This window comes from Mustela lutreola, chromosome 1 (genome assembly GCF_030435805.1).
Source record: "Mustela lutreola isolate mMusLut2 chromosome 1, mMusLut2.pri, whole genome shotgun sequence".
Classification (NCBI taxonomy): Eukaryota; Metazoa; Chordata; class Mammalia; order Carnivora; family Mustelidae; genus Mustela; species Mustela lutreola.
Genome location: NC_081290.1, coordinates 125,784,532 through 125,804,152, shown reverse-complemented (window position 1 = coordinate 125,804,152; position 19,621 = coordinate 125,784,532). Strand labels below are relative to the sequence as shown.

Genomic DNA, 19,621 nt, shown 5'->3' with positions numbered 1-19,621 from the left:
CCATTTCATTTTCCAGAATTAGTTAAATAAACCTAACATAGTCGAAAGGGGTACTGAGAAATGTAAGAAATTTGTAGGTATTTGTTAAGTACTAGTCATCTGATCTTTGACATGGTAATTTTCCCTGGTATATTCAAGTGTCTTCAGCTTTCTGTCTGGAGTAGTTTTTATTTTACATTAATTGCACCCATAGAAGCATTTTATATAATATAGCAAAATATTTATGGTTTTTCACCCCAAATCTGTTTATTGGAAGTTACAGCTTGGCTAAGATACCATCAGCTTTCAGTCCTATGCATGATGGTGACTATAGGAACCTGGAATTGAGAGGTTTACCACAGTATCTGACAAAAAAAAACATTTATCAAGAAGTTAGGGAGCACCTGATTGACTCAGTCAGTAGAACCTTGGCCTTTTTAGAGTAAAAAAGTAGAAACTTTTTTTTTTTTTTTTTAAATAAAGGCCTTTTATTTGTTTTTTTCTACGCTGTTACAGGAACCCGTTGCAGCACTCTGGGGCCCACGAGGCCAGCGGCCACATCCGCACAGGCTGTGAGCGACTATGGAGAAGCCGAAAGGTCACGGGGTGACCTTCTTGTAGGTGATGTGAAGATGCTGAGTCATGGGCTGGGTAGTGGTTGCCATGGAGACCGTCTGTTGAAGTTTGCCTTCAGAATTCAGCCTGAATTTTTGGGTAATCTGCTCCACGTGGAGCTGCTTGGCGAAGGAGATCCTGGCAATGCAGTGGGACGTGATGCACAGCTCCTGCCTGTTCACCTAACCGTTTTCCACCTCCACGATGCCTGTGTTCTGGGCGCTGAGGAAGGCCACCTTGTTGGTTGTCGGGCTTGAGGCAGATGAAGCCACACTCCCTGTGCATGGATTTGCACGTGTACGGGTGGAAGGTGTTGAACGAGAAGTTCAGCACAGGCTGGCCCACGTGGGAGATGTACACCTCCTCCAGGTACTGGAAAGGCTGCAGCGTCGGAAGGTCCCGGCTCCCGGCGGGTCTGACAGCCAGGTACCCAGCATCCAGGACAGCGGCGCCACCACGGGGTTCATCGTGGGAGGCTCGCGGCTGAAGGGCAGCAGGCTGCTCAGGTAGGGGAAGCTCACTCTCCGCAGCTCGGGTTCTACTCAGTCAGTAGAACCTTGACTCTTGATATCAGCATTGTGAAATTAAGTCCTACACTGGGTGTTGAGATTACTTAAAAATAAAATCTTAAAAAACAAGATAATTAGGTAATTGTTAAGTGCTTTCCAAAACATTTGTTCTGGGGACAGACCTCTCTTCTTTCTAAAGAAAATGTAATTTTTTTCTGGGATATCAATTCTATGCATTCCACCTCTAATAATGGCCAAGTTAGCTCTTGCTAGACTGATCCTCCTCAGACAACAACTAAACATGCTGGAATACTTATCAAAACAACTATGGAAGTTCTTTGGAAAGCAAAGAACACGAGCAAAAAGGAGAGGGGAAGGAAGGAGAAGGCCGCAGCAAATTTTAGAGGGGAATTACAACTAGGAGGAAAGAAGGAACATTGGGTGCATTTTCCATTTTTGTTTTAGGGCTTCTACTCTGAAGGACCCTCACAATCTGTGCCAGGAAGCACAGTTAAAAATGTAATAGAAAATCCTGGGGTACCTGGATGATTCTAGTTGGTTAAGTGTCCACCTTCAGCTCAGGTTATGCTCTAGGAGTCCTGGGATTGAGCTCTGCATTGGGCTTCCTGCTGAGTGAGGAGCCTTCCTCCCACTCTGCTCCCTACCTCTCTTGTACTCTCTCTCTCTCTAGCTCTTTCTGTCTCTAAAATAAATAAATAATTTAAAAAAAAAAAAAAACCAACAACAACAAGGAAGAAAATCCACTATATTTCTTGGCTGAAGAGCCAGAAGACAAGATTTGGGCAACCACAATCACTAGATAATGAGAGGCAAATCCCCAAAAGAAGACAGGCAGAGTGGGGTTGCTGGATGGCTAAGTCAATTTAGCATTCTACTCTAGATTTCAGCTCAGGTCATGATCTCAGGGTCATGAGATCTAGCCCCTATCTGGTTCCATGCTGTATGTGGAGTCCGCTTAATATTCTCTCTCCCTCTCCCTTTGCCTCTCCCCCACCACTCATGTGCTCTTCTTTTCTCTCTTAAAAAAAAATTAATAAGAAATCTACTATATTTCTTGGTTGAAGAACCAGAAGACAAGACTTGGGGTAGCCAGAATCACTGGAAAATAAGGGCAAATCCCCCAAAAGAAGACAGGCTCAAAGTCTATATTGAAACTCTGCCTAAGTCCTTCGCTGACACCTACACCATGTATGTGTCAGTGTCCAATCACTATAATCAAGGCTAGAAGAAGTGCACAAAGATGTATGCTGCTGCCTAGGAGTGAGTTTGTTATTTGAAACAGACCAAATGAATTGCTTAACCAAACAACAAAAAACTACACTGATTTGGAGAGATATAACAGAATCCAAAATCTTCTCATATAAAATTTACAGGTTCAAGTTAATTAACCTATCAAGAAGTAGGAAAACACAATGCATCCTCAAGGGAAAAAAAAAAATCAACAGACACTGATCCCAGGCCATCCAAATGTTACTATGAGGAGACAGGGCATTAAAGGCAGATATTAAAACTGTGCCCAAGGATATAAAATAAATTATGGCTCCAAAGAACTAAAGATTAGAAATCCAAACAGAAATATAGGAAACCTAAAGAAACTAATAAAATTGATAGAACTGAAAAATATAATGCCAAAAATAAAATTATTCAAATAATGAATCTAATAGCAGAATGGAGATGACAGAGGAAAGACTATGTAAACCTGAAAATCTATCAATAGAAATTATGCAATCTGATAGAGAAAAACATTTTAAAAATAAGGAGATGCTCAGTAATTGGTAGGACAATATCAGCATGTGTAACATAGGTACAATTGGTGTCTCCATAGGGGAGTGGTGAAAGAACAAAGCAAAAGATACCATTGTAGAAATAATAGCTCAAAATTCCCCAAATTTGGTGAATGATAAGAATCTTCATATTTGAAAATTTTCAGTAAATGTCAATACAAAGAATAACATTCCTAGTTACATGACAAACTTTTGAAAAGCCATGATAAAGAGAACATCTTGTAATCTATAAGAGAAAAATCACATGTTAAATATGGAGGAACAATTATTATTCAAATGGTTGAAGAATTCTCATGAAAACAATAGAGAACAGATGAACATCTTTAAAGTGATGAAAGTGAAGTTATCAACCCAGAGCTCTATACCTTCATGAAAATAGCCTTTAAAAATGAAGAAGGAAAAAAGTTTCTGTTAAAACATTTTTTTTTCTTCAGCACATAGTTAGTCTATGAAATAAAATAGATATATTGAAAAATGGATGGGAAAAATTATACCATACAAACAATAAGATTAAGGGGATCAGAGTGAGTTTATTAAAGTCAGATAAAGTGAAAAATATCAAGACAAAGATAATTATCATAGATAAAGAGAAATAATTCATAATGGTAAGAGTTCCTTAATAAGAAAGATATAATTTCAAATGGGTTCATACCTAACAACAGAAATGAAAAGTTCATGAAGTTAAAATTGATGGAAATTAAAGAGAAAAATAAATAAAACTATATTAATGATTATAGATTTTAGTAGCCTTCTCAAAAATTGGTGAAGGAACTATGCCAAAAAGAAATCAGTAAAGGCATAGAAGATCTGAACAGTGTCGATGTTGTTGATATTTATTGAACTCTATACCAAGTAACAACAGAATGCTTATTCTTTACAAGTGCTTATGGTATTTCATTAAGACAGACCACATGTTGGATAGAACTAGAGGGTATTATGCTTAGCGAAATGAGTCAATCAGAGAAAGACAACTATCATATGATCTCCCTGATATGAGGAAGTGGAGACACAACGTGGGGGGCTTGGGGATAGGAAAAGAATAAATGAAACAAGATGGGCTCGGGAGGGAGACAAACCATAAGAGACTCTGTGAAGTGTGTAAACATGGCAATCCACAGACCTATACCCCTGGGGCTAATAATACATTATATGTTTATTATAAAAATTAAAAAAAAAAGATAAACCACATGTTGGGCTAAAGAAAAGTCTCCATAGACTAAAAGAGGATGAAAATCCTGCACAATATGTTCATTGGTCATAGTGGAATAAAATTAGAATCAATAAGAATAAAATCTCTAGAAAACTTCAAATATTTGTAAATTAAGCTCTACATAATTCATGGGTAAAAAAAATCATAAGAGACATTTAAAATTTTTTAAGCAAATGAAAATGAAAATACAACATATCAAAAAATTTTCCTCTTGATAAAGTAGTGCTCAGAGAGAAATCTGCAGCTTTAAATTATTAGGAAAAAGGACAAAGGTATATTAATGACCAATGTAAATGGAAGGAAATAATAAAATATAGAAATTAGTCAAATAGAAAAAAAATAAACAAATTAAGAGAATTGATTCTCTTAAAAGATCAGTCAATTTAGTCAACTTTTAACTGGATGGATTAAGAAAAAAAAGAAAGAAGAAACATGAATTACCAATATCAGAAAAGACAGTACAGTCATCACTCAAATTCTCTCTATATATGAAAAGGCATTTTAGAAAATATCATGAACAACTTTAAGCTACCAATTTTGATAATTTATATAAAATGTACAAATTCCTAGAAAATTATAATTAACCAAAATCGACACAAAATAAATAAGAAAATCTGAATAACTTTACAACCACTAAAGATAATTAGTTTATTCTTATCACAAATCTTCCCACCAAGAAAGCATCAGGCACATTTAGTTCTATTGGTGATTTCCATAAATGTTTATGAAGGAGGGGCACCTGGGTGACTCAGTGGCCTCTGCCTTCGGCTCAGGTCATGATCTCAGGATCCTGGATCAAGCCCCACATCGGGCTCTCTGCTCAGCAGGGAGCCTGCATCCTCCTCTCTCTGCCTGCTTCTCTGCCTACTTGTGATCTCTGTCTGTCAAATAAGTAAATAAAATCTTTAAAAGAAAATGTTTAGGAAGGAAATCTCACCCTTTATAGAACATAAAACATATAGTCTTTATAGAACATAAAAAATATTACTAATATCTGTGGCCTCTGCAGTTTATTTATTTATTCAACAAGTATTTACTAAAAATGGGAATTGAAACAAGAAGCTTGCCATAGAGCACCTGGGTGGCTCAGTCAGTTAAGTGTCTGGGTTTGGTTCAGGTCATGATCCCAGGATGAGCCCCACATCAGGCTCCCTGCTCAGCAGTGAGCCTGCTTCTCCCTCTCCCTTTCCTTCTCTTTCTCTCCCTCTGCTGCTCTCTCTCTATCAAATAAATACATAAAATCTTGAAGAAGAAGAAGAAGAAGAAGAAGAAGAAGAAGCAGCTTGCTATACAGAGGAACACCTGGAGTTCAAGTTGGTTCAGTTACAGATCTGAAATGTCATAAGCACCATTTCTTCCTTGACCTGACTCATCTGCATATAAAAAACAACAGCATTTTTTAACTGTATGTTGTGATCTGGCAGAAACTTTCATTTTCTTCTTCTGCCCCAACCCACAAGCACTTTGGTTGTAACCAGGACTTCATTTTGAGAGTAGGCTTCCTTCTTTAGGAAGAGAATAAATAGTCTTGTGACATGTGCTACCAACAGGGATTTTTAGAGGTAAATTCAAAGTTTTGTTATGCTCAAGGACTTGAAAATTGAGCCTCTTCTGATAGAAATATTTTACGCCATCTGATGTATTTTCAGGATAAACTAATTAAAGATACCCTCACCTGTACTTCATGTGCTAACTGGCAAATACCTTGCCATACAAAATGAATGGGTAACTTTTGTCTTCTATCATATGTGTAAATTGAATTAAAAACTAGATGATAAATAGCCCCCAAATACTCCCTCTTTATTAGTATTTTCTTATATAAAATCCAGGCTAATGTAAACAAAAACAGATAATCATGATTATAATGGAAAGCAAAGTTGTATTTTTTTTTCCCAACTCAGAACTGCTGTTGATGAAGTATTCCAAAGGTGATGATAATTGTGCCCTACATTATTGGACCAGTCCGTCCCATGATGCTCTTTAATTCTTTTAAATAAAAACCATACCTGAACGACATAATTTATGTTAAGCTATTATATTTTCAAATTTGCTTCTTCCTGCTTTTTATTTTGCCTTGTTCTATTAAAGATATGCATATTACTTTGTCCCCAGAAAAGCAGCTTTCATCAAAGTGGGAAGTGACCTGAAAGGAAAAATCGCCACTCTGCTTCCCAGATATTCGAAAACTGTCCATTACTCACAGACCTCAGATTAATAAAATTTGATCCAAAGAATTTCTGACTTGAGACAGGGACTGTATCTAAATTAAGCTATGGTCCAGTAACTCAAAAGAGATGTAACTGATCCAGTGAAAGGAGTGTGGGAGTCTGAAAGCTGAACTTTCCAGAAGCTGTACAAGTCTTCAACGTATTTCTTCACCGTTATATTCTGGCATCCTTCTCAGTATAGTAGGTATGATAGTTAGCATAAGACATAAAAACGTCTCCTGTTTATTTTGCCTCAACGCCTAGTTAAGCCAGAAGAATTATATTTCCTTTGGCCTACCTCTAGGATTCAACCTCAACACTTCTGCCCTTAGAGATTTTCGTTTTTATCTCCCCGGCCTTCACCCATCTACCAACAAGCCCCATCTCTGGCCATATACATATTCTCTTCCTTGTCCACTGAAAATTTCTCTACTTGTTCCTTTCTTTGATTCCTAAATATTGGAGCTAGATTCCTGGGCAATTAATAATCATAAGACTATACCTATGATGATGATATCTTACCTGAGGGATGTCAGCTTTATACGGTGTTATTCAGCTCTGTGTAACAACACTTCAGATAGCACTATTCAGCACATGTGAACTTAGCTTTATTAGATGGGAGGAGGGGGAAAAAAAAAAAAAAACTCTCCCTGTTAAGAAATAGTGGCATCTGAAGACTTGTTTAGCAGGGCTGTCTATTGCAAAGCATTATCAATGGCTAGGCATTCCTATTCATAAAGATAAGATTTGCAGTGCTCTTTTTGAAATCACTTCTCTCTGTGTTGAGAGTGGTCATTAGTTACACTTGAGAAGGCAAGTGCTCTCTTTATCTAGCTGTGGCAATAGACCTTCTATCTGACCCAACCTCTTAGTTTCATTAAACTACCGATTTCAGTCAACATATTTAAGATTGAATTTTTCAGTTGAAAAAGAAATACAAAGTGGTAGAAAGTGAAGACCATGTTTAAACAAAATGACAATAGTACAAACAAAGCACAATAAATTCTGGTATGAACTCTGGGAATAACCTTTTAGAGAGTCACAGATGATGTGTTCACTTTAAATGCAGTTTGAAATTGAGGAAGAATTTTCTATAGATAATTCTATAGAATTATCAGAACTAAAAATCTGTACAATTTAAACACTCTCTATGCCTGGAGAGTAAGCAGAAAAACATATTGAATTTCAAATATAAATTTACTGAATGTTTACTTTGTGAGAATCAACAAATTTGAATTAAGTCATTGGGTGCACACCATGGCATTAAGCATTTGACAAGGATAATTCATCAACAAAACTTCCCTTCTCCCGGGAGAACTTAGATTCATTCCACTATAAACACTGCTGAATTGATGTGCATGCTTAAAAATCTTTAGTCTTTATTTTTTTATTTGGAAAAGGCAACAAAACCCATAATACTCCTTCCATTTATTCTAGCATTTACATCTGGATGGATGGAAAACAATATGACCTCCACCATATTTTACTACTTTGAAACTGTTTAGTCTAACACAGACATTTTATCATGGCATGCCTCTGCTTCTTCCTCTCCAAGTAAGCCCACTGGCATGTTCCCATGCCCCTTGGTGTCAGGAGCAGTTTCTCATAATCTGTCCTTGCCTCACCTCTCTAACCAAGAATTGCACTTGACCTTCTTACCCCTACAATGCAACCAAAGAAAATGTTTTATACCCCTCTGTTCCTTGCAGTTTCCTGCCACTTGGGATCTACCCATGTTGCTTCTTCTGCCAAGACTGCTTCTCCTCTCACTATTTCTTCCCAACCAGTACAGCCTCATAATGCAAAACTGAACACAGCTGAAGCATTGTGCTTCCTTTCGGGTGAGATGTGCTCCTTTGGGTTGGTCTGTGTATTCAATATATATGCTCATTATTATGCTAGTAATACTTATTTTTTATTTGTATTTGCATTTGTTTAAAATCCTGTTTCCCTTATTAGAATGTTAGCACATAGTATGCCAGATATATATTAGCTGTTAATAAATTTTTCATGAATTCAACAGTCATCTTAGAGCTGGGGAAGTTAGAGATGAATCATTAATTTTGTCAACAAAAAGGCATTTTAAAAGCTTAACGTGTGTTTTTAAAAAGTATTTATTGAATATTTTGTATGCATGCACAAAGAGCTTAGAATTTTAATTAGGGAAGTGACATAATCAGTTTTATATTTTTCAAGGGCAATCACATTTCCCATCCTGATTATCTCCCAGACACTATACCAGTTGCTAGGGATAAAAAGGTGTGTGATGTGCTTTACTAAAGCATGGTCATGATAGTACAATAGGGGTTCTAGACCTCTAAGCAGTTAATTAAAATATAATATGATATGGAATAAATCAGTCACAGGAATACAAGGTATAGCAAATATAGTCAGTGTTATTGTAATAGTGTTCTGTGGTGACAGAGAGTAGCTACACTTGTGATAATCATAGCCTAACATAAAACTTGTTTAATCACAGCATTGTATATCTGAAACTAATGTAATGTTTTATGTCAACTATACCTTGATTAAAACGAGAAATATAATATGATAAGTGACTTAGACAAGGTGTTCATCAATGAGCTTATTCTGTGTAAAAACTATCCCAAAATTTAGTGTTTCAAATGATAACCTTTTATTAGCTCATGATTCTATAGATTGCCTGGGTGGTTCTAACTTACCTCCTCAGAAGTGTCCCATGTATTAGAAAGATAGCTGACCATGACACAGTATTTCAATAGAACCTCACTCCAAGGTGCAGTGATTGGTGGGGACATGTAGAGTGACAAGGGTGAGTATGCCAAATTTCACTCATTAAATAGGCTGGCTACACTTCCTTACACAGAGGAAGCAGAGATCCAAAATTAGGACAAGGAAGGGGCCCATTACTCTTAAGAGTACTTGTTTAGATCAAGTTTGCTAATGCTACATCCACTAATGGAAGTCACATGACAAGCCCCAAGGCAGTGTGAGAGGACACTATCAAGAGGCACTGGGAGTACAATAGAAATTTAACCTGCCGTTTTGTAAGCAGTCTCTTTTCCATGACTCTTAGCTCTTGGCTCTTGGTTCCTCCCTCTGAGATATTCTTCTCTGTAAAAAGTAAATGTCCCTGGTTGACAGTTGAGTAGTTTTCTAAGACTGCTTCCAATAGAAATTTGAAAGTCCAGAGTATTCTTTTTTATTTGAAGTGACTCAGTTTCTGTCTAAGAAATCTTAAATGGATACAACTTCCTTCAAAAATGTGTGTGCTGGGTTACCTGTGTGGTGCAGTGGGTTAAGCCTCTGCCTTCAGCTCAGGTCATGATCTCAGGGTCCTGGGATCAAGCCCCACATCAAGCTCTCTGCTCAGCAGGGAACCTGCTTCTCCCTCTCTCTCTGCCTGCCTCTCTGCCTCCTTGTGATCCTCTGTTGAATAAATAAATAAAATCTTAAAAAAAAATGTGTGTGCTTTTTATACATCTTTTAACAAAAGTAATTTCCACAGTTATTTTCAATACAGGCCTTTCTTTACTTTGGGCTGCTGATAAGGCAATGTTATTTAGAACCTTTGAAGTGCTTTGGTCTAACTGAGAAAGTCCACTAGATATCACCATAAGTGTTTTTTAGAGTCCTAACAAAGATTTTACAGTCATATCCTTGATTTGATCTTGATACAGAAGTCACGTTTTATTGCAAGTGTTCTGAATTTTCAAAACACCTTTAGGTTTTAATTTACACTGGGACTCTTACTGGCTGGAGAGACTGCAAATGAGAAATAGTTAATCTAGTGCATCCTGGGTCCTTCATGTTTTACATAAATTCTTCCTGCAAGCTAATCAGTTCTTTCTTTAGCTCATCTTTCTTTTCCTATGAATTATCACAGACAACTAAAAGAATCCAATAGAAATGTTAAAGTCCTCCTGAAAATTATCTTGCCAATGTCCACAGTTTTTATCTTCCAGATTACACCAGGAAATAGTTTTGTGAGTTGTTTCATAAGATCATCTCATACATGTCACAATCTTTCCATTCTCCACTAGCAGTTTGCTTGCCAATCTTCCAGACTTCACAAAATGTCTTATGGCTTCTGGCACAGAATGGTCTCCAAAGCCACTGTCACATGTTTATTGTTGTTGTTGTTGTTATGGAAACATCCCAAGTCTAGATATCATTTTCTTTATCAGTTAACGTTTGCTGGAAAAAAAAAAAAATCGCTCCAAACATAGTCTCTCGAAACAGCAACCATTTCTTTAGTTCACTATTTGTAGTTTGTAGGTCATTCTAGTGGTTCTTTGATTTGGCATTCTGTGACACCCTGAAAATAAGCTGATCTCTACTGAGTTCTCTAAGCATTGCATTCAGCTGGCATGGTGGCTGGGGGGTGTATTACCAAAGATGGCCTTTCACACTGACATTTAACTGGAGCATAGTTTTCCACACATAAGAGTTTCAAGAGTTTCAGGAAGAGGGTGAGCTCCAGTGTGCAAGTACTTCCAACGTAATCTCTTTCAAGTTAGCTAATACACCTTTATTCAACAGGTCACATAGACAAGCTCAGAGTCAGTGTGGAAAGACACTGGCAAAGAGTATTCATAGGATAATAAATTATGGTAGCTATTTTTATACAAATCTACCATAAACCATAAGAAGACTGAAAATGAAGAGAAAGGAGAAATTGACTAGCTATTAGAGTAAGACCAAATCCAAGCCACATAGGGTTTCAGAGCACAAATTCTAAAATTTAAATTCAGCAAAATAGAGAGCTAGCACAATAGTCTGGAGTCAGCATGGTTTTAAAAACTCTCAATTTAACTGGCCATGAACCATAACTCATATGTACAATGTGAGACGGAGACACACCTAGTCAGATAGCAACTCCCTATACAGCCTAACTTCAGTCTCACACATCCCAAGTCCTATCATTAATTCACCCTAGATATAGCAGAGTTCATTCCCATGGGTCACCTTTCTGAGAGGTATTTTATTGGTCAGCCATTCTTAAAGTCCTAAACACCTCTGATTTCCTGGGTTTCTTCCACTCATGAAGTCTCTAAATGCACAATTTCTCCCTTTTCTTCTGTGGGATTCTTCTGAAGAGACTGACACTCTTATATTATCAAGTCTTTGGTTACCTTTCAAGATTTAACCTTGATGTCAAAGGTGCTTTGGTCTGGTTTAAGGAGAATCCCTCCATGCCTCCATGAAAATTTCAGTCAGAACAATTATAAACCAACCTAGAATCTACTACTATCTTTACCTGTATTCAGCCAACAAGAACCAATTTTGAAGATATTTACACAAGTATGTATTCACACATTGCCCACTGTATGAGAGGTAGAGAATTGGGCTCAATAACAAGTTTGGTGATAAGGTTTGGAAGGAATGGGTTTGGAGAACACCGGAAAGCAGTCTAGCTGAGAAGAGAAGTTGACTTGTGAATGAAATAATTGTTAAATATTTAAACACAAGAGCCTAATATGCTCAAGTGGTGTATTTATTTTCAAAATCATAAGGGAAGCAGCAACTCTCCAGGATATCAATTTGATCAGGTCTTAATTTTCATTGAATAAATAATGAAAATAAATCAAAATGACAATTATTTTATTACAGCCAGCTCAAGAGAAAAGACCTTTTCTCTTAAAGAAGAGAAAAGACCTCTGGAGGCAAGAGCCAGAAGGAATGTGGAAGAAACTACTAAAAAAGAGTAAAACAATAAAGAAAATAAAGAAAAAGAAGATACATTCACTATCATTCAGCATTTTTTTTTATAGATCTTGGCATATAGTAAGGGATAGTAATGACTTCCTTTTTTTAAAGACTTATTTATTTATTTTGAGAGAAAGAGAATGAACATTAGTGGGAGGGGCAGAGGCAAAGAATCTTTCAAGCAGACTCCCCGCTAAGCCAGGGCTCCATCCCAAAACCTCAGAGATGATGACCTAACCCAAAACCAAGAGTTGGACACTCAACTGACTGAACCACCAGGTGTCCCCACAGTAATGACTTCTTAATTAAATATTCAATTTAGGATTTAGGGATCATTTAGCTCCCATGGCATATGTTGTTGTCCACTACACTGGATTCTGAAGTCCTCCACCCTATTTGTCTCCCAGTTTACATGGCAAAAATTAAATCAGGAAACCGGGACTATGCCATGGCTACCCTCTGCTCCATCCAGAGAAATAAAGTCTACTCCAACTATTGCAGTTTTGTGGACAGTGTGAGCCAGGAGAATCTGTACTCCAGATTGGTACAGCTTTCCTTGGGAAGTGTTTATGAAGTCAACTTAACAATATAGCCTGAGCATATCAAACCTGGCACTGTAGAGCATATCAAACCTGGCACTGTAGACATCAATCTAATATATCTAGTGTGATGGCTTAATATACATAGTGATTTCAATGTCAATGCCACCTTATGTCTCTGTTGGAAATTAGATGGCTTCTCCTGGGTAAACTAAAGAGTTCAGGTCTTAGAAAAAATAAAGTAAAAACAACATTTAGTATCTTTATGTGTATTTGGTGGGGAGAGCAGAAAGTATTGCAGAATATTTGTTTTTTTATGTATTAAAAGATTATACTTGTGTTAATATTATTTGTCTTTTTTATTAACATAAAATATATTATTTGTTTCAGGGTTACAGGTCTGTGAATATCTGAATGTAATAATTATTTTTGGTTTGTGTCATCTATCATGCCTCTGACACTGTTTCAGATTCTGGACTCACAAAGATAAATAATCTGTATTAACATAGTTTATGTTTCAAGAGGGGGAGACATGTACCTAAGCCAATACTCATATCACAAGTAATAGTTTCTAGAATAAAGAATGAACTGAGTGGTGCAAGAGAATTGAGGAAGAAATGATCTACTCTACCTACATAGGGGAGTTAGGGGAAGTTTCATAGATGAGATGAAATTTCAGATGATTCTTAAAATTGTGAATGTGTTCTTTAGCTACGGTCAGCAGTGAAAAAATTACATGCAAAAATAAATGATATTAGCAAAATACAAAATTTAAAAACTGAGATGAAAGAGGAGATGCTGGACAGTATGGCTAAAATCAATTTAAATTTCAAGGATTAGTAAGCCTAAGTATTTTTTAATTACTTTTAATACTTTTCTTTTTTAATTTTTTTTAATTTTAATTCCAGTATTGTTAATATGCACTGTGATATTAATTTCAGGTGTACAATATACAATTCAACAATTCTATACATCATCTGGTCCTCATCAAGATGAGTGTGCTCTTTAATCGCCTTCACTCATTTCACCTATCCCCATAGCCTCTTTCCTCTGGTAGCCATCAGTTTTTTCTCTATAGTTAAGAGTCTGTTTCTTTATTTGTCTCTCTCTTTTTTTCCCCTTGCTCATATGATTTGTTTTTTAAATTCCACATAAGAGTGAAATCTTATGATATTGCCTTTCTCTGGTTGCCTTATGTTGCTTATCATTATATACTCTAGCTCCATCCATGTTATTGCAAAAGGAGAAATTTCTTTCTTTTTTATGGCTAAATAATATTCCATTGCATACATATATACCACCTTCTCTTTATCCATTTATTTATTAATGGGATCTTGCTTTGCTTCCATAATTCAGATATTGTAAATAAAGCTGCAGTAAAAATAGGAGTGCATGTATATCCCTGAATTAGTATTTTTGTATTGTAGGGGTAAATAAAATACTAAGCACTGTGATTACTGGATTATAGGGTAGCTCTATTTTTAACTTTTTGAGGAAACTCCATACTGTTTTCCACAGTGGCTGCATCAGTTTTCATTCCCACCAACAGTGCACAAGGAAACAAAAGTTAACATGATTAGTAAACTTCTTTGGATGATAATTTGTGTGGCTTTGTCTTGCTGTCTCCTTGCAAAGTTTAATTATTAACAAATCATTATTACTTGTAATCACAAGACTTTTTTGATAACACAATATATGGTATTTTCTTCTAATTTCTAAGATTTTGTTTGTTTTAACTTAACAAATCTCTACTGAAAATGCATCTGAACTTTTCTTATCTGAGGTATAGCAGAGATAAGAAAAAAAGGGGAAAAATGCATCTGCACTAAAATTACTTCTAAAAAATTAGCAAGCATAGAAAGTAAATAAAAATCTTGCTCTTTGGAATTTCCACTTTGCATATTAAAACATCCAGAGTTCCCAATCCTCATTGAAGATGGCACAGTACTTAATGTGCTGTCAAATGGATTAAAATGTAAGTCTTTGCTGAAAAAGCCTAAGAATGGTGCTGCAATCAACATAGATAATGATGAGCTGGGTTGCTTTGGTTCATTTTTTGTTTGTTTTTTGCTTTTTTACAGTTTAAAATTGAAAGCATTAAAAGTACACTGTGAGCTCTTGGATTCAGAATCTCCAATATGAAGTATAATTCTTAAGAAATAATCATCAATGTTGAACTAAAGCATACAAATATATGAATGAATAGTGTTTCTGAGGTATCTTTTATAATAAATACCTTGAATGGAGAGGCTTCAGAAAGGACCAATATGACAGTAATAAAATCGAGGCAAGATGAGTGTGCTTTTTTTTTTAAATTTTATTTATTTATTTGACAGACAGAGATCACAAGTAGGCAGAGAAGCAGGCAGATAGAGAGGAAGGGAAGCAGGCCCCCTGCTGAGCAGAGAGCCAGACGTGGGACTCGATCCCAGGACCCTGAGATCATGACCTGAGTGGAAGGCAGCAGCTTAACCCACTGAGCTACCCAGGCACCCAATGAGTGTGCTCTTTAATCCCCTTCACTGATTTCACCTATCCCCTATGCTTAGAGGTGAGAGGACAAGGATAAGTGCTGGTGTGTTTCTTTGCAGAAATATCTATAATTTTTAATCAACTTTTTCACTCAGAACACACATCTGATTACTTATTTTAGTTTCTTTAAAATTTATTTTTCTATTGCTTATTTTATTTTTTATTATTTTTATTAACATATGTAATGTATTATTTGCCCCAGGGGTACAGATCTGTGAATAATCAGGCTTACACATTTCACAGCACTCACCATATCACATATCCTCCCCAAAGTCCATAATCCAGCCACCATCTCCATAGCCCCCTCCCCCCAGCAACCCTTAGTTTGTTTGTGAGATTAGGAGTCTCACAAAATTATTGGGAGGGTTTGTCTCGCTCCCAGTCCCATCTGGTTTCATTTTTTCCTTCCCTACCACCAAAACCCCCACACTGCCTCTCAAATTCCTCATATCAAGGAGATCATATGATAATTGTCTTTCTCTGATTGACTCATTTCGCTCAGCATAATATGTTCTAGTTCTATCCACGTTGTTGCAAATGGCAAGATTTCATTTCTTTTGGTGGCTGCAAAGTATTCCATTGTATATATACACCACTTCTTCTTTATCCATTTACCCACTGGTGGACATCTGGGTTCGTTCCATAGTTTGGCTTTGTGGACATTGCTGCTTTAAACATTTGGGTGCACATGACCCATCAGATCACTACATTTGTATCTTTAAGGTATATACCCAGTAGCGCAATTGCTGGGTTGTAGGGTAACTCTATTTTCAACTTTCTGAGGCACTTCCATGCTGTCTTCCAGAGTGGTTGCACACGCTTGCATTCCCACCAGAGGTGTAGGAGGGTTCCCCTTTCTCTGCATCCTCACCAACATCTGTCGTTTCCTGACTGGTTAATTTCAGCCATTTCTGACTAGTGTGTGTATCTCATTGTGGTTTTGATTTGTATTTCCCTGATGCTTAGTGACATGGAGCACTTTTTCATGTGTCTGTTGGCCATCTGGATGTCTTCTTTGCATAAATGTTTGTTCATGCCCTCTGGCCATTTCTTGATTGGATTATTTGTTCTTTGGGTGTTGAGTTTGCTTAGTTCCTTATAGATTTTGGATACTAGCTCTTTATCTGATATGTCATTTGTGAATATCTTCTCCCATTCTGTCAGTTGTCTTTTGGTTTTGTTGATTGTTTCTTTAATGTGCAAAAGGTTTTGATCTTGATGAAGTCCCAATAGTTCATTTTTGCCCTTGCTTCCCTTACTTTTGGCAATGTTCCTAGGAAGATGTTGCTGTGGCTGAGGTGGAAGAGGTTGCTGCTTGTATTCTCCTCAAGGAATTTAATGGATTCCTGTCTCACATTGAGGTCTTTCATCCATTTTGAGTCTATTTTTGTGTGTGGTGTAAGGAAATGGTCCAGTTTAATTCTTCTGCACGTGGCTGTTCAATTTTCCCAACACCATTGGTTGAAGAGACATTTTTCCATTGGACATTCCTTCCTGCTTTGGCAAAGATTAGTTGACTGTATAGTTCAGGGACTATTTTTGGTTCTCTATTCTGTTCCATTGATCTATGTGTCTTTGTGTGTGTGTGTGTGTGTGTGTGTGTGTGTGCGCGTGCCAGTACCATACTTTCTTGAGGATGAGAGTTTTGTAATAGAGCTTGAAGTCTGAAATTGTGATGCCACCAACTTTGGCTTTCTTTTTGAACATTCCTCTGATTATTTGGGGTCTTATCTGGTTCCATATAAATTTTAGGATAATTTGTTCCATTTCTTTGAAAAAATTGATGGGCTTTTGATAAGGATTGCACTAAACATGAAGATTTCTTTAGGTAGCATAGACATTTTCACAATATTTGTTCTCTCAATCCATGAGCATGGAACATTTCTCCATTTCTTTGTGTATTCCTCAATTTCTTTCATGTATACTTTATAGTTTTCTGAGCACATACTCTTTGCCTCTTTGATTAGGTCTATTCCTAGGTATCTTATGGTTTGGGGTGCAATTGTAACTGGGATGGACTCCTTAATTTCTCTTTCTTCTGTTTTGCTGCTGGTGTATAGAAATCCAACTGATTTCTGTGCATTGATTTTATATCCTGACACTTTTCTGAAGTCTTCTATGAGTTCTAGCAGTTTTGGAGTGGACTCTGTTGGGTTTTCCACATAAAGTATTATATCATCTGCAAAGAGTGAGAGTTTGACTTTTTCTTCACCAACTCGAATGCCTTTTATTTCTTTTTGCTGTCTAATTGTTGAGGCTAGGATTTCTAATACTATGTTGAATAGCAGTGGTGATAGTGGACATTGCTGCCGTGTTCCTGACATTAGGGGAAAAGCTCTCAGTTTTTCCCCATTGAGAATGATATTCTCTATGGGTTTCTCATAGATGGCTTTGATGATATTGAGGTATGTATTCTCTATCCTACACTTTGAAGAGTTTTGATCAAAAAAGGATGCTGTACTTTTTCAAATGCTTTTTCAGCCTCTATTGAGAGTATCATGTGGTTCTTGCTATTTCTTTTGTTAATGCATTGTCAATCACAATGATTGATTTGCAGATGTTAAACCAACCTTGCAGCCCAGAAATAAATCCCACTTGGTCGTGGTGAACAATCCCTTTAATGTACTATTGGATCCTGTTGGCTAGTGTTTTGGTGAGAAATTTTGCATCTGTGTTCATCAAGGATATTGGTCTATAATTATTCTTTTTGATGGGGTCTTTGTCTGGTTTTGGAATCAAAGTAATGCTGGCCTCATAAAATGAATTTGGAAGTTATTACAGGCACATAGGAAATAATACTTCTTTAAATGCTTGGTAACATTTCCCTGGGAAGCTGTCTAGCCCTGGGCTCTTGTTTGTTGGAAGATTTTTGATGACTGCTTCAATCCCCTTACTGGTTATGGGTCTGCTCAGGTTTTCTATTTCTACCTGGTTCAGTTGTGGTAGTTTATGTGTCTCCAGGAATGCATCTATTTCTTCCAGATTGTCAAATTTGCTGGCATATAGTTACTCATATGTTCTTATAACTGTTTGTATTTCTTTGGTGTTGGTTGTGATCTCTCCTCTTTCATTCATGATTTTATTAATTTGAGTCCTTTCTCTTTTCTATTTGATAAGTCTGGCCAGGGGTTTATCAACCTTATTAATTCTTTCAAAGAACCAGCTCCTAGTTTTGTTGATTTGTTCTATTCTTTTTGTTTCTATTACATTGTTTTCTGCTCTGATCTTTATTATTTCTTTTCTCCTAGTGGGTTTAGGCTTTCTTTGTTGTTCTTTCTCTAGCTCCTTTAGGTGTAGGGTTAGGTTGTGTATTTGAGACCTTTCTTGTTTCTTGAGAAAGGCTTGTACTGCTATATATTTTCCTCCCAGGACTGTCTTTGCTGTGTCTCACAGATTTTGAAATGTTATGTTTTTATTATCATTTTTTTCCATGAATTTTTTCAATTCTTCTTTAATTTCCTGGTTAACCCATTCATTCTTTAGAAGGATGCTCTTTAGCCTCTATGTACTTGGGCTCTTTCCAACTTTCCTCTTGTGATTGAGTTCTAGCTTCAGAGCATTGTGGTTTGAAAATATGAAGGGAATGATCCCAATATTTTGGTACTGGTTGAGACCTGATCTATGACCCAGGATGTGATCTATTCTGGAGAATGTTCCATGTGCACTAGAGAAGAATGTGCATTCTATTGCTTTGGGATGGTATGTTCCGAATATATCTGTGATGTCCATCTGGTCCAGTGTGTCATTTAAGGCCTTTATTTTCTTGTTGATCTTTTGCTTCAATAATCTGTCCATTTCAGTGAGGGGTATGTTAAAGTCCCCTACTATTATTGTATTATTGTCAGTGTGTTTTTTAAAATTTTGTTACTCATTAGTTTATATAGTTGGCTGTTCCCATGTTAGGGGCATAGATATTTAAAATTGTTATATCTTTTGTTGGACAGACCCTTTGAGTATGCTATAGTGCCCTTCCTCATCTCTTATTATAGTGTTTGGCTTAAAATCTAATTTATCTTGTATAAGGATTGCGATTACAGCTTTCTTTCTCCCCCTTGCCCAGGTTTCTTTTGACGTCCATTAGCATTGTACATTGTTTTCCATCCCCTCACTTTAAATCTGGAGGTGTCTTTGGGTCTAAAAGGAATTTTCTTGTAGACAGCATATTGATGGGTTTTGTTTTTTTTTATCCATTCTGATACACTTTGTCTTTTGATTGGGGCGTTTAGTCCATTTACATTCAGGGTAACTATTGAAATATATGAATTATTGTTATTGTATTGTCTGTAAGGTGACTGTTACTGTTTATTGTCTCTGTTCCTTTCTGGTCTACTACTTTTAGGCTCTCTCTTTGCTTAGAGGACCCCTTTCAATATTTCCTGTAGAGCTGGTTTGGTGTTTGCAAATTCTTTTAATTTTTGCTTGTGCTGGAAACTTTTTATCTCTCCTTCTATTTTTAATGATAGCCTAGCTGGATATAGTATTCTTGGCTGCATGTTTTTCTCATTTAGTGCTCTGAATATATCATACCAGTTCTTTC

The 19,621-nt window shown here is 36.6% G+C and overlaps 1 pseudogene; it reads right to left on the bottom strand.

The window, feature by feature from the left end:
- Positions 1-482: 482 nt before the first annotated feature.
- LOC131825014 (peroxynitrite isomerase THAP4-like) overlaps positions 483-19,621 on the bottom strand; it is an 88,958-nt pseudogene continuing 69,819 nt past the window's right edge.